Below are 16,027 nucleotides of genomic sequence, written 5' to 3'. Positions count from 1 at the left end.
AAACCATACCCTTAGTCAAGGTGATATGGCAACACTATGGTGCTAAAGAGGCGACCTGGGAGTTGGAGTCTGACATGCGAACTAGATTTTCGGAGTTATTCACTACCTAGGTACGATTTTAATTTCGAGGATGAAATTTCTTTTTAAGGGGGGAGGATGTAATATCCTGACCCGATTATGCACTGTTCATAGTATTTTGACGCGTTGATCGAGGTGGAGTGAACCTCGGTGATCGTGAATCGGGATTTGGTGAGAATAAAAATTAAATCAAGATAAAACTATGAAAATATTTTTAATAAATGGGGGATTTAAAAAGAAAATTGTTGGCGCAAGAATCACTCGAATCGGATTTAAATTAGATTTATTATGGATTTTTGAAGTTAATTGGAACATTTTACTAAGGGGTGTTTTTGAAAGATGGGTGTTTTTGAAAGTAAAATATTGTATAAAAGAAAAATTAAAATAATTAAGAATAAAAAATTGCAAATATACCCTCACTCTTACACGACTTTCTCCCTCCTATTTCTCTCTCTCTTTTCACGGTTTACTGACGATTCTGACGATTTCGACGATGTTGATGGTGTGGTTGGTACCAAAAGGAGCGTATGGACGAGACGGGCATAACCCAACTTGAATCAGGTTGAACAGAGCTCCAGTTTGGGAGAAATCTAGGATTGAAGTTCCGGCCACCGTGAACTTCTTTTGGTTGATCCGGCCGATTTCGACGACGGTTTGGCTTGTTTCAGGTACCTATGAGTTCATCTCATCGAGCTCTTCAATTTGATGTAAGATTTGGCAGGTTTGGGTGGCCGGATCGTCAGCGGTGGTGTTGAATGGGTTTGGGCCGAGTCTGGCCGAGTTGACCCGGTTTGACTCGGTTTGATTCAGTTTAACCCATTTGACTCGATTTCACCCATTTGGCTTGGTTTGACCTGGTTTGACACTGTTTGACTCTGGTTGACCCGGTTTACCACTGTTGACCATTGACTTTGACTGTTGAGCATAGTTGACCGAACGTATTTTAATTGCATTTTCGTATATCCTGTTTTTTCGATGTAGACGGTGATCCTGGTTGAGATTCCGAGGGGGTTGACTTTCGGTGTTAGGGGTTTGATGGGGACGTGTGCTTGATATTTGCATCTTGATTTCCAAGTAGGGGTTTCCGTGTCTCGAGTGTGGTTCTAGGGATCCAGTTTCACAGACTCATATTATATTGTGGTTCTGTCGGTTTCTAGGGGTGGAATACGACCTGTTTGTATGTTTTATACGTATTCTCTGTTGATTATCATTGTTGGTATGTTTAGGAGTGGGGTGATTGGAGGTGGTTGATATAAATTGAGGGGCCCGTATAGGACTCCAATATATCGGATTATGATGGATTATACAATAGACCAGGTACGTACCTATAGACCGTCTGAGGTGAGGTGCATCATAGGGGATGCTCTCTGGTGTAGGCTATGCTATCAGGTTATCCGATCCTCATCTAGTTTCGGTGTGGACCTGGACTGGGAGACACCCTACAGGGAGGTCTAGGGGTGGACTATAGATTATGGATTATGGATTATGGATTATCGGAGACCAGTGTTTGTGGTTATGGTGCTGTATAGCCTTATCGGCTGTCATGTTACTTGGTTGGATTACTGATGGTTATATATTTACTGTACTTCATGTTCTGCTTCATATTCCTTGATTTCTTATTTCTGGATATCGGTGTTCCCTTTCTATGCCCTACTGAGCTTTATGGCTCACCCCTCTTCTTGTTTTCCCTTTCAGGTGAGTTGGATATAGGCGACGATGGTCAGCGACGGGACGCATGAGCTGGTGTGTAGTCTCGAGCTGTTTTTTTAGCCGAGTGTGAGGACTTTGGGTATTGTATTTTGTATATATTACATATTTACTCAGTTTGATCTCTGGTAGATATGTTTTCTTATTTCTGCTGTTGTATAGATACTCCGATGGTTTTGGTGGGTGTATGTATGGTATTTTGGAGAGACTATTTCCTTATATGTTTCAGGAGTTGTTTTCATTTTTTATACTTTATTAGGTTTATATATTGAATTAAGGCTTGGTTCAGGGGATGGGGTCCCCTGTCGGTCACGTTCTTGTGGGAATAGGTACACTTTGGTATACCTTAGGAGGGAGGGGCATGACAGCAGCCTTGTGTTCTCAGACTGCACATAGCTCGTTTGGTGAACAGGTTAGATTTGGTACAACCCCGTATCAGAATTTTTTGACTGACAGCAAGTCTTGGCACACCTGAACACACGTATCATAAAATGCCTGTGTTTGTCGTACATCCGCTTTCACAATGCTTTGCAACTGGTACGACATCGTTTTCGACGCTTGGGTTTTTCTTTGTCCAGCTACGTTCACAAGACGACGTCGTCTGTGACGGCATTGAACCCAAAATGACATCGTCTGTCACAATTTTGTTGTGGTTCGCAGCACTACACCTGTGGTTCGTGCATCTACTGCATCGAGTGCCTCAATATATCAGTTTTATGCTGATGGCTTCAATTAATTGCCTGACAGTCAGCTGGGTCTACATCAGACAGTCATTATTTCCTTCCTTACATTATTGTTTGTTAATCGATCTTGGCTGTGGTTCATCCATTAACTTTTTCTACCTTTTCTCTGTGCGAGGTATCTACGGTATGCTTGCACCGCTTCCTCGGTTGGTCAACTTCATTTGTTATCTCCTTTCTTCGCTTGATAACCTTAGGTTCTCGAGTATGCTACGTTCACAGTTGTTCTTCCACTTCAAGCTGTAGAATATATCGCCTCAGGTTAGCTGACTTGACCATAATGTTCACCAATTTCTATTCTATTGTTTTTGTCCTCAGGTTTCTATTGTAGTCTTATGTTCCCTATTTCCGTCGCTCTTGCAGTTCGAGATACGATCGTCTCTAAAATTCGTTCTAAGGTAAGTTCTTCGCGCCTTTCCTTTATTTTTATTACAAAATTTGGGTATTGATTTCTTCATTGATTCAATTATTACTCTAAAACTATAACCCAGTGATTACCATATTTTGTTTGTGATGATTTCAACTCAGTATCCCATCTTTAACCATCCACAAACTTTCCTTCTTCATTTTCCCCTTCATTTTTCTATATATTACACATCTGAAATCTAAGTTGTATTGGTACTCTCACATGTTTGTGATCAGTTTTGTGCTCTCTCTGCATCTGTTTTAATCTATTTTCAATGCTCTATTCAATTTTCATTTCAAATATTCATATTTGTATAATTTTTACATATATTCGTTTAATGTTTGTGCAACAATCTAAAATATCCTCTATTTGAAAACCATGTTTATTCTTCATTCTCATCTACATTTATTACCATATTATTGCAGAATAGAAGTCTCAAATATATGTAAACAAAATGAACAACTAAAACTTTGTCTTGCAGATTGTTGGTTTGGAAGAACATAGCCTGATTTTATTTGTGAGAAAATAAGGTAACAATGCACATGAGTTTATAACACTTAATCTGAAGGGTCACTGCCAAATAGATGTAACAATATACCTGCATGATGGCTATTTTTTGTTTTGGGAATACCTCATTGTCATTGTCATTATGCTATCTGCAATTTGTTTCGTAATCCGTTATGCAAATTTTGAACTATTTCTGCATTGGTTGTGGCAGGGTGGAGGAGCTCACATGGTATGGAAATTTAAATTCCCGGATTTCCTTCTTCACATCTTTGTGTAATGTACTCATCAATTATGCATTGAATGACGATGCATATTAAATCTGCAGTGACACTGGTTTGGTGTAGTGTTTGCATATATTGCAGCTGCTCTTGGACTTCCGTTCTTCATCTTCGACACTCTCTGTGAGTTGTGGGTTTGTCATGGGTTTTGTTTCTTGGATTTTTTTTCACTCTGTTCAGTGGATTTTTGTATCAGGCGATGTATTTACGTGGTGTATCTAGGGTGGTATATTTTTATAAATTGCTCACAAGAAGACCTCAAATGACAAGCTACGGTACGTCTACTTTGCCACTTGCATTAATGACAAGCAAGCATCTTTCATAACTCTGCAAAATTGAAGTCGATTTTGTTATTTTTTTAGATGTTAGTATCTCTATATTTATTTCATCTCAATGATATACATTTATATCTGTGCGTGTCTGCTATTTTTATACAAAAAAGACTTTCTGGTTTTCACGTTAGTTTGTGATGCAGAGTGGTGGGAAGATAACCCATGGTATTGTTTTACGAGACTCTTGTGACTTGCGAGTCCATTATTGGTAGGCGCTTTCCACGATTGACAAGTTGCAAAAGAGCCTAGATTGGTAGCTTTTGAATTTCTCATAGTCCATTAATTTTCTTATGAAAACCATACTTGAAACTTCCATCCCTCTATTTATTCTTATTGCCTAATGAATCTGCCCAAAATGCAAGGATGGAGACAATACAATTAATGAGTTCTGTGGTGCTTCTCATGCTATGAGGAACTAGAAGTTGTTTTTACTCTGGTCAGTTCAACCACTTTACCTTAATTTAAATACTGTGAGGAAGAGGGTATCTTCTTCTGCATTATCTTTTTCATATTTTTTTGGGCTATAATTGTGAAATCTACAATAATAGTGCGCTCTCATGTATGCTGATGTGTGTGAAGCCCTTTTCGTATAGGATGTACAATTTCTACAGAAACAGCACCATGAGATTTGATGGTAAATTTAATGTGTTGCCATTTGAAAGCTGTCAAGGTGTCCCAAGCTCATGTTTATTGTTTAGCCTTTGTATTTGTAAGTTATTTTTTTGATGATTTCATTGAATCCTCTATGTTTCTTTTGGGTGGGTTTCTTCACTTTTTCGAGGGAATTCAGCTGTTGTTGTGCGTTTATGCTTCGCCTTTCAGCTTTGCTTTATTCTTCGGTGAGTTTAGGCTTTGTAATTTGATTATTCCATGCCATGATAATAAATAATGCAGCGATTTAAGCTTTTAGAGCTCACTATTATTTATGTATATTCTATCGAGTTCTTAAACAATTATTTTTTGGTTTTTTTTTTTGTACATTGTTTCTCTATACATGTCCCTATATATATGTAGCTCTAACTGTGGCACCTTCCCTCTCATATATAGGCATTAAAAATTAATTAATATCAAATGATATGGATGATGAACATATAAATGGGCACAGTGTGAAAGGTGAGAGCTTGCTTACATTTTCACTCTCATTGACATGGTCTCTTTACAGAAAGGTGAGAGCTTGCTTACATTTTCACTCTCATTGACATGGTCTCTTTACAGGAAAGTCTATTGATGTCTATAAGTTTGTGAGCTACTGCTACTTTTTAATATCGAGAGACATTGGATGACACATTTGTTATATTGTTTCTTTTAATTCTTGATAAAATATGACGTGTTTAATGTGCAGATTTGGCAAAAGCAAGAATAACATGGGGACCAATATTGTTTGCCATAGATAAGTTTAACTTGTTTACGTTTTAAATTTGCCTAAATGTCATTCTTTTGCATGGGCCAAAAAAATGAATCGACACTTGATTGGTTACTTCTACATTTTTAAGTCACTTCCAACAACTTTCTTGGTACAGGTGAATGGTGATGGCCACCATGAAAAAAATATTCATTGTCAATGGTGATGACCATCATATTCGCTGCCCTTGAATTAGCCTTGCTTATTTCTGTTTATTGCGGATGTGTCTAGCTTCTTATATGAAACTAATCTGAATTGATCTATTTAATAGTGCTGCCATAGAAATATTGTTTATGTAACTTTTGCTTATTCAATTCGATTTGATCACACACGATCCTTTTTTAATCTGATTTTGATAGTACTTTGTTGACATGTAATAATCTTATATGCACTATATTGGTTTAATCTTACTTTATATCTTAGGTTTATTGTGCTTTACATAAGGTTTAATCTTATGTTTTGACAGATTGATATACGAACATATGATGTCTATGAAACTTCACAAGCAATTCAACTATGTGGTGGGAAGATTACTCGGGAATACAAGATCCCAAAATGCAGATTTCGTACAACCTCGACTTTCTCTTACGATGCATCTGCCTATTTACATGTTAACTAGCATGCTTTTTGCTAAAAAAACTATACAAGGTTCATACATTCTCTCAAAAATTGTATTTTATTCTGCTTTATCTTTCATTCTCTGCTAGGATATATCTTTAAAAAAGATTCAAACATGCAAGGTTTTTTTTTTTTTTTTTGAAAATGCAGCTTCCCATTAAGTGTTGCCAAGACCTGTGAATGTCTCTCTATTGGTTATTTATGTTCTCTCAGAGCCCTGATGGTGATGAATTGATTGTGTACTATCCCATCAACAACCTGCCTTTCAACATCGTCAGCTTAGAGGGCAGAAACCATTGTTAATTTTTTGTTTTTCTGTTGAATACCTTTATATGCTCTCTTTTTTGCCGGCCTCTTTCTCTGGATGTTTATCTCCTTATGCATGACTGTCTCTCAACAGAAGTTCGTCAATACTTACAAGTTTTTTCATTACTGAAAACACTATGGCAGCATTTAGTTTTATGTCAGAACTTCCAAAAAAATTCATTAAACTATCCTTTCTTACGTAAGTTTGTTTTTGGGATATAAATAATGTTGATAAATCAGTAACTTGATATATATGAAAACATCCAAACAAGGAATGTATACATACCAAGAAAGAAAGTGAGAAGATATATTGATGATATCATATATAGCAATACAAATGTGTATGATTTCCCCAAAACACCTCCCCAATTGCAATTCCAGCGACAACCTCAGTAAAACGCATCTACCCATGCCTCCCCGCCGCAAAGCGCGGGCATGATGCTAGTATATATACAATATTAATGTGATATATCATATGTAGTGTACGTGTATATGCAAAAATAACAAAAAATTTTCTTACAATTATTATTATTATATATATATATATATAAACACACACATGCAAAAATAACATATATATTTTTTCTCACAATTATATATAGACACACCCACACATGCTACGTTACATATATATATATACACATGCATGGCGATGGAAAGGACAGAAAACATAAATTGGTCAGCTTGTTTTGCAGAGATTGTGAAAAAGATGCTTCACGAGATACCTACCTGCCTCGGCTTCGGATGATCAAATTCAAGTATGAGAGGGAAAAATAGGTACAAGATAAGCAACTAGACGAAACAATTAATAAATGAGAATTGTCAGAGAGTCAAGAAGGAAAGGAATGGTCAGAGGTCCCTGATCTGGTCAGAGAGTCAAAATGCTTGACTCATCATCATCGCCATCATCATAAATATACATCCTCATTTAAATCCGACGGTGGTGGTGGACCCTCCATTGTTTGTGTCTGATTGTGATCCTGTGATCGTGGATCATCCCCCTGTCAATGTCTCCTTTCCACCTCTGTCTCTTCGTCCTTCAAAATAAAAAATAAAAAATAAAAACAAAAAAATAGATAATGAATTATTACAAATTGCAAACATCCAACTCTAGTTTGGTTTACCGGTTTGCCTCATTAATTAATGTGTATTGAATTGAAGATGTGCTTTTCCCCCCTACCGAGGTTATGTATATTTTTTTTTATATAAAAGAAATCACCTCATATATTTGATTTTTAATAAATTATGGGTGTTTTTCTAGGTATTTGGATTATTCTATTTTTTAATATCTTCACAAGTCGTAAAGTGTTCACGTGGAGGGTTGAACTCAGGGGTGACAAAACTCTATCATGTTCGGTCGGGATGATTAAATTTTATCTGAATTGGGTTAAACCAAGTTTAGACATAAGTTATATGTTCAAAATTTGGATTTTAACACAAAATTTTTGTCAGATTTAAAATAAAGTTCAGGTCCAAACACAAAAATCTTATCTGATTTACTTTTCTGGACCCAAATCCGGATTAGGTTATTATCCGATTTACTTGTCTGAATTTAAATCAATCCGGATTTGATCAATTAAGTATGTTCGAAATCCAATCCGAATTAAGGTCCGAACATGTAAATATTTCGTAAGCACGTGCTCTTATTCGTCCCCTAACTGATTTTTTGCCACCCCTAGTTAAACATGACATTTTCAACAAACAACAAAAAATGATTCATTTTCATCCCACTCAACCACAGTAGAATAGTTTTGATTATGTACATTTAATTTGCTAAAGAAAAAGCTTTTATACATTCTTAATGATCAAACAATATCATCAATAAGTAAAATATAAAATTAGATAGTAATTAGTGCTATAAATCTTTTTCCTCTTAAGACTTTTTGTTGTTTTAACAAGTTATGTAACTATATTTTTTAATTTTTGAAGAGGGAATATTCGAATTATGTGGTTATATTCTTACTTTGTTTAAGAAAAGAGAAAGCCGAAACTCACATTTTGTGCAAGTATGAGGGGTTGCTACCACTCACAAGGTCACATTTGGTATCACTGTAGTCTTTAATTTTTTGTTTTGATTTTCATAAAATAGAAAGCAAAAATAAAAAATAGTGTTTCTTTGAATTTTTGTTTTGGTTTTTATGGAAACCTATGATAGGTTTTCCAAATTTTAACTCAAAATTTTTAAAACACCACGTCATTTCTCTCTCGCGTGACATCTGTGTTGACTATTTTCTCTCATTTTTCTGGTTCTAGGGCTCATATTTAGGCCTCAGCATCGAGTCAGGCCATATATTTAGGACCCAAGCCTAAATTGACCAACCGGATTTCAGGCCGGACCTAAGACAAAAATTACAGCCCAAACCCTGTCTGAGCCAAGGTAAATCGAGTTTCTGAGACGGGTTTCAGGCCTAAGCCGTGCATCAGGCCCAATAATCTTTATATGACGTACAATTCTATATATATAAAAAATTATTCTACAAAATATATTTTGTGAATTACGCTATATATACTGCCAGCCCCCACTTAGATTCTTATTACGAAGTGCAGTTAACAGTCGGCAAAATAATTACATTAATTATTAGTTGTATATCAGAAAATGAATTAATATCACAAGTAACAACATCATATGACAAATGTTTATCAAATACTGACAGGTCTCTGATTGTATTCAAATCTGGTAAGGGTATGACCAATTGGGGTCAGGTCTTCATTACTCCATATGCCACATATTGTGACTTGAGACTGATTTCATTTAGTGTAATCTCACATCTATGAACTGAAAATCAAATCCATAAAATGGATCCACCACATAAGAGAATATATATATATATATATATATATATATATTCCACTGCAGGTCAGTGGACTAGTCTATGCTAGCGGTGATGTACTAGAGTAGTCTTATAATTTATGGTATTTTCTTTTGTTTGGTGTCATTATGGCATTACCAAACTTCACCGATCAATACATATAAATAATTAATTTTGAATTTAATGCAACACATTATGTAGGGTTTATATAATATTGGACTACAAGCTTTTAATAGTACAAGTGGGCTTGTACGTATATTAATTACTAAATAGAAAAGGTGCAAAATAATAGTTGGTCAAGAGTCTTTGATATATACTTCCATCCATTTATGACTTCATATATACATATATATAAGAAGCGACTTCACCAGCATCTCATAAATGGGTCAAGGCTATATAGTTCACTCGTTGTTAGGGCATGGAAATTCTGGATAAGATATTTCCATATAAATCCAAATTTTCATGAAAACTCAGCACCATCACCTTAGCTTATGTTTCGTTATATATGTACAGGAATTCTCACATAAGGGTCTAATATAAGGGTATAAAATAAAGGTCTATGTTTACGCAATTGATTTAAAATATGTGATACCCAAAATAATGGACCCCACTTGACTCATTCTGGTCGAGTATCTTGGGTACTCATCGGGTACAAGTAACTTATCATATATTTATAAACAGATTTAAAGAAAAACTAAATGAAGCGGGTAATCGGATTATTCAACTTGACCAATTCAGATCGGATATTTTTGTTATAAATGTGGGTTCAACAATTTGAAACATGTGGAACCAAAAGAAGTGGGTCTCACATGTTATTTCACATATCACACCTTTAAAAAGTAATGCGCATTTTAAGTCCGCACTTTAAATCCACATACGAAAAATCCTATATATATATATATATAATTAGTCTAACTCATATTGATGTGGTTATGCATGCGGAGTCGGCCGACGAATGAGACAAGAGGGTAGTCGAAATCACATTGAAGTATACATAGATTAAGATTCCAAAGTTCGAAATAACATGTTAGACAAAGTTGAGCAACATATGTAAGCTTCAATTGATCATCGATCACTCTTTGGGTTGATCCTTTTGAACTTGAAGATAAGGAAGGATTGCAAATAATTATAAAAGGTAAAAAAGGTTGTTTTTGGACTCTAATGGAGAATGCATTAAATCTAACAATGACAAGTCGACAATGCATGTCCACAATATGTGAAATATCGAGTGGGATGGACGGTTATTGATTTGTCCCAAAACCTAATCAAACTAAAAAATAGCCCATTTGACGTAGTCTAAATCCGAGTGGAAAACTATTTCAAACAAGATCCGAAAGATTCTGAGATGAAAAAAATCTTGCGAATATATTTAGTGCAGAAAAATTTATCTGTAATGCAAATAAATTTCAATATAAAATAACCATAAAAAATAATGCAGAAAAATTAACGCATATAAATTTAGTGTAGATACATTTATCTACATTGTAGAAAAATTTATGTGCAATGCATATAATTTTTATCTGCGGTGCAGATAAACTTCAGTATATAATAACCATAACAAAATTACAATAGATAGTATAGATAAACTAATGCAGAAAATTTTCAATATATATTAACCATAACACAATAAATAATGCAGATAAATTAATACAGCTCCGGTGAGCAAAATATTAGTCTTGATTGGACCTCTAAAACATTCGAATTTTTGAAAATGTACTAGAAAGAATTATGTGGGTATTAGAGTTTTTTTCGAACTCCTTAAGAATCGTCTCAATTGAAGCTCAAACGAATGAGTTATGATTATCCGAACACATGTACATTTACATCAAAAACACAATTTTGATGCGCAAATTTTGAACCTCTATTTGACCTCTAAAATATTCAAATATCCAAATATATATAATACATAGTTATGATTATCCGAACACATGTACATTTACATCAAAAACACAATTTTGATGCGCAAATTTTGAACCTCTATTTGACCTCTAAAATATTCAAATCTCCAAATATATATAATACATAATTATGTGGGTTTTAGAGTCTTCTTTCGAATGCCATAAAAATCGTCTCAATCGAAACTCAAACGAGTGAGTTATGGCTGTTCGAGTACACTAACGTCGAATACACTGATATCAGAAACACAACTCCGATGAGCAAACTTTGAGCATCTATTTGATCTTTAAAATATTCGAATCTCCAAACATGTATATGGTGAAAAGGAAAATATAATATTCAGCAACAATCAAGCACTAGTCAACTTTAAACAAAGGAAATACAAGATTGTTTCCTTAATAATCTTGTTGAGTTAGCGGCTATTTCAAACAACATTTCTCAAGCACAATAAAAGCCATTAAACCCATGATTTAATGGCCACCAATATCCCATTCCATGTAGATATTGTCTCACATGGCCATTGATCATTATTGGCGCATATTTACCTTCCTAATTGAGCTGATTTTGCTTCCTATTATTTAGGAGTTGCAAATGACTCTCTTCCTTGATCAAGGTTTATTGTATGTATTTATACCATGTATTGTAATGATTAAGTAAAATAAAAAAAAATCATAAGTTTATTTTGAATATCAATATTAGACACTATTATGTGGATCTTCAAGCCTTCTTTTGAACAAATTAAATCTTATCTATTTATGGATCTTATGGGTTAAAATAAATTAGAGTAGATCTATTGAAATAAAAATTTATTTTGAGAGAACTATTGCTAACTAACCCTTGTTTTAATATTTTAGACTTAAATTTGTTTCAAAGATCGAGTGCATCTTAGTTAGACGCAACAACTTGACATTGGATTGAGTATCCCCTAAGTTGTCACCATACCTTATCCCTAATCATATCGGATTGCCCAAAATTGACTCATTCTGATCGAGTATCTTGGGTACTCATCGGATACGGTTAACTTATCATATATTTATATATCAGATTTAAAGAAAAAGTAAATGAAACGGATAACCCGACGTGACCCATTCAAATAGGATGTTTTAGTTATAAATGTGTATATATATATATATATAATTGGTTTAACTCATAATTATGTATGTGGTCATGCATGTGGAGTCGGCCTACGTATGAGACAAGAGGGTTGTCGAAATCACATTAGAATTTAAAAGTGTACATAGAACAAAATTCCAAAGTTATAAAATGATGATAACAATATGTTAGGCAAAGTTGAGCAACATATATATATATATATATATATATATATATATATATATAAGATTCAATGGATGATCGATCGATCACTAATTGGCTTGATCATTTTCAACTTGAAGATAAGGAAGGATTGCAATTAATTATAAAAGTGAAAAAGGTTGTTTTTGGACTCTCATGGAGAATGCACTAAATTTAACAATGACAAGTCAAGATTGCATGTCCACAATGGGTGAAATATCTAGTTAGTTGATTAATTAAGATGGTCGGTAATTGATTTGTCCAAAACCTAATCAAACAAATAGTATATAGCCCACTCTGACACCGTCCAAATGATCGGTGATTGGCCCATCCGGCCATCCCACAACTTGTCCTCTATATATATATATATATATATATCCATCCCACAACTTGTCTTAAATTAGATGATTTTACGTTTCGCTTTTTCTACCAATAATATAGAATCTGTATTTGAAAGTTCGTGTGCACGCAAATATCGTTAATCAATAATATAGATGTGCGGAATAAATAAAAGATAAACCAACACCATAAATTTTACGACGAAACCCAAATGGAATAAAATCTCGAGTTTATAATCTATATAGTGACAAATCTTTGAAACAATTCACTATGTATGATAAAGATTACAAAGAACAGAACCTGAACTCACTCACTCCAATTCTTTAAGTCTCAAACCACCTTGATCTAGTGTATGTTTCAACACAGCCGGAGTCCACCTTAATTGTAGTTCACCTTAGAATTCACCAAAGATTTGTGTTGAGAGGATCTTGCTCGGAATCCACCGAACTCGAAGCAACCTTGGATCCACCATGGATCTTCATGTGACCGTCTTCAAATCTTGAATCCACCAGAGAATCTCACAATTGTTTTTGGTATTTTTCTCTCACAATGAAACTTTCTATTGATCACTTATACATTTGATCTATCATTCAAATACAAGAGTGATACAAGAGAGTATGGAACTGAAACAAAGACACGAAACTATAATAATCTCATAAATTGCTTCAACTATTTCAATTCAATCTTCTTGAAGTGTACTGTAGTGTATTTATAAAACCTATGACTATGAGATAAGCTGATTGAAACAAGACAATCATGATTAAATCCAATTTATCAATTGGCTTGTTAAAATATCTTAAATGATGATTATCAATTTTCTATTGTCAACTGATAAATAGGAGAATAACCGAATCTATGATAAACCCATTACCACATGGAGAGATTTTAACAACAAACAAGTAAATCAACTTTATCTTAACAAACAGACGTTTCACAATTTTATCCATATGTCAAAGATAAAGTCTATTTGCTTTATCCACACATAATAAATTATACAACATATAGATGATAAATATAATCCAATCCATGCGTCTAAATAATCGCCTATGAAACTGATAAAGATCTGTTAAAACATATCAAGATTACTTTCCTACAATCACATAACAATGTTAAACAAAAATATCTTAATGACCACGCAACTATCATAATCACCAGGATGAAAAATCCTACAGAGTATTAATCAAGAACACTCATAAAGACAATAATTACCGAATAAGCTTAAAAAGAAATTAATGCATGCAAGTAGGGCCAAAATAAAGGGCTGACAAGTTGACACAACCGCCAACTTTACCTAGGCCACGGAAGGTTTCTGTGGTCTCATTCTTATATACGTACAAATGCATGGGTCCACCGTCCACATACTATGTAGTAGGAGATGAAAAGGTGACATATTGCTTAATATATGTACACATGCATGTATAATTCCCACAAAAATCATAGGAGTTCACTGGCACTAGCCATTTTTACGTACATTACACTAAGATACTAAATTACTTATAAAAAAAGAAATATAATAATAAATTAAAGTATATATAAATATATAATGAAGAGATTTTAGTAAAACACTAATAATAATAATAAAGGGAGGAAGAGAAAAGAGTAACTAGAAATTTACAATATTACAAGACAAAGTCAATCAAGCTAAATGTGAAAGGTTAAATTGTCATTTTCTTTCATTATGGTTTAGTATTTTTTTTTGAAATACCACAAAAAATTACGCTTTTGGTTAGAATAGAACCTTGGACACACATATGACTAACCCAATCGATTGTCAACCTCTTGTTGGTTATTCTGGTTTAGTACTTGTTAGAAAAGGTCAAGTGGAATCAAAGGAAAGGCATAGTTTTAACTTGTAGCAAACGCGCTTTCCGTGGATCAAGCAGTTGATCCTCCAAACACTATACAAGATATTATTTGATCCTTCCAGCTATATATATACACAAGAAGACAAAGAATAGGTTTTATGACAATGCTTGGTTAATTAACTAAATGACTGCATGTTGAAAATGTTCTACGACTTTCCATTAAAAGACAATATATCTACAAGAATTCTCCTATGTGAATGTAAAATACGGATCAATCTTTTATCATTGAATTGGAAAATGTCCTTCTCAAAGCAGTGGGTCCGACGTGTTATTTCACTTATCCACACCCTTAAAAAGTGGTCCACATTTTACACCCGCATTATAGAATTCTTATATATATATATATAGGTGGTAATCATAGACGAAGCTATCCTAGTTATATAATAATTTATATAAAAGACCTCCTGAATTTTCAATTTAGACCCTCTTGTTATAAAAAATCATGCTCATGGTTGAAACAAGAAGACATGTGACAATTATTACTTATATATTTTATAAATTTTTTTTTTAGTATTATTTTTTGTACTTTCAAATATATAATTAATAGATGACCCAAAAATTCCAATGGAACTGTCCCCCGGACCCCTGCTTAGCTTTGCCCATCATGACATAAAATAATTTTTTCGCCACTGTGACCCCTCTCATATTAAGTCTTGGCTTCACCCCTAGTGATAATTATAATAAACATATATCATATATATCATCCAAAATGTAGGATTGATCACAATTTAAGTAGGAGGCCAAAGTACCAATGAGAGGTGGCTTTATTGGCAATCGGTTGGGTTAAACATATGTGTGCCCAAGATTTAATTCTAACAAGAAGCATATTTTTCAATAGTATTTCAGAAAAAGAAAGTGGGAGGCCAAATTATGGAATGTTCACGAGGGCTCTACTGAAAGTGGTGTATCAATTAATATATATACGAGGAAGTCAATATTTATTGGTTTAGAGATGAATATTTTAGATGAAGTGGTTGAAATTAATTTGATCATCCTTAACTGTAATATTTGATTACCAATTATATCTCCAAATTGATTTACCAAATCACATTAGGAATGGATTCTAGTTGGAATCTCTGACTTTAATTAATTAATTAATTAGGGTATTCACCTCCCACTATATACGTACTATTTTTGTCACTATCATAAACAAAATTCTCTCACCTCCATATTAATTCTTACTTTATTGTCTGCATGTATGTGTGTCTATATATATATATATATATATATATATATATATATATAATATTAAAAAAATGAAAATTAGGTCAAGAGAGGAAAGAGAGATCTTTCTCGAATACTATCATTTTATTTCCACACGGATTTGAAATTGAGAGTCGAGAGAGAAAATGACAAAACCTCGAGAAAATTGACACATCAAAAGATAGATATATCAAACCGCGACGATTTTGTATACTTACTGGGTCAATTTCTTCAACAAATCAATTAG

Source organism: Tripterygium wilfordii, chromosome 18 (assembly GCF_013401445.1).
Source record: "Tripterygium wilfordii isolate XIE 37 chromosome 18, ASM1340144v1, whole genome shotgun sequence".
Classification (NCBI taxonomy): domain Eukaryota; kingdom Viridiplantae; phylum Streptophyta; class Magnoliopsida; order Celastrales; family Celastraceae; genus Tripterygium; species Tripterygium wilfordii.
This window is presented reverse-complemented; position numbering follows the sequence as displayed.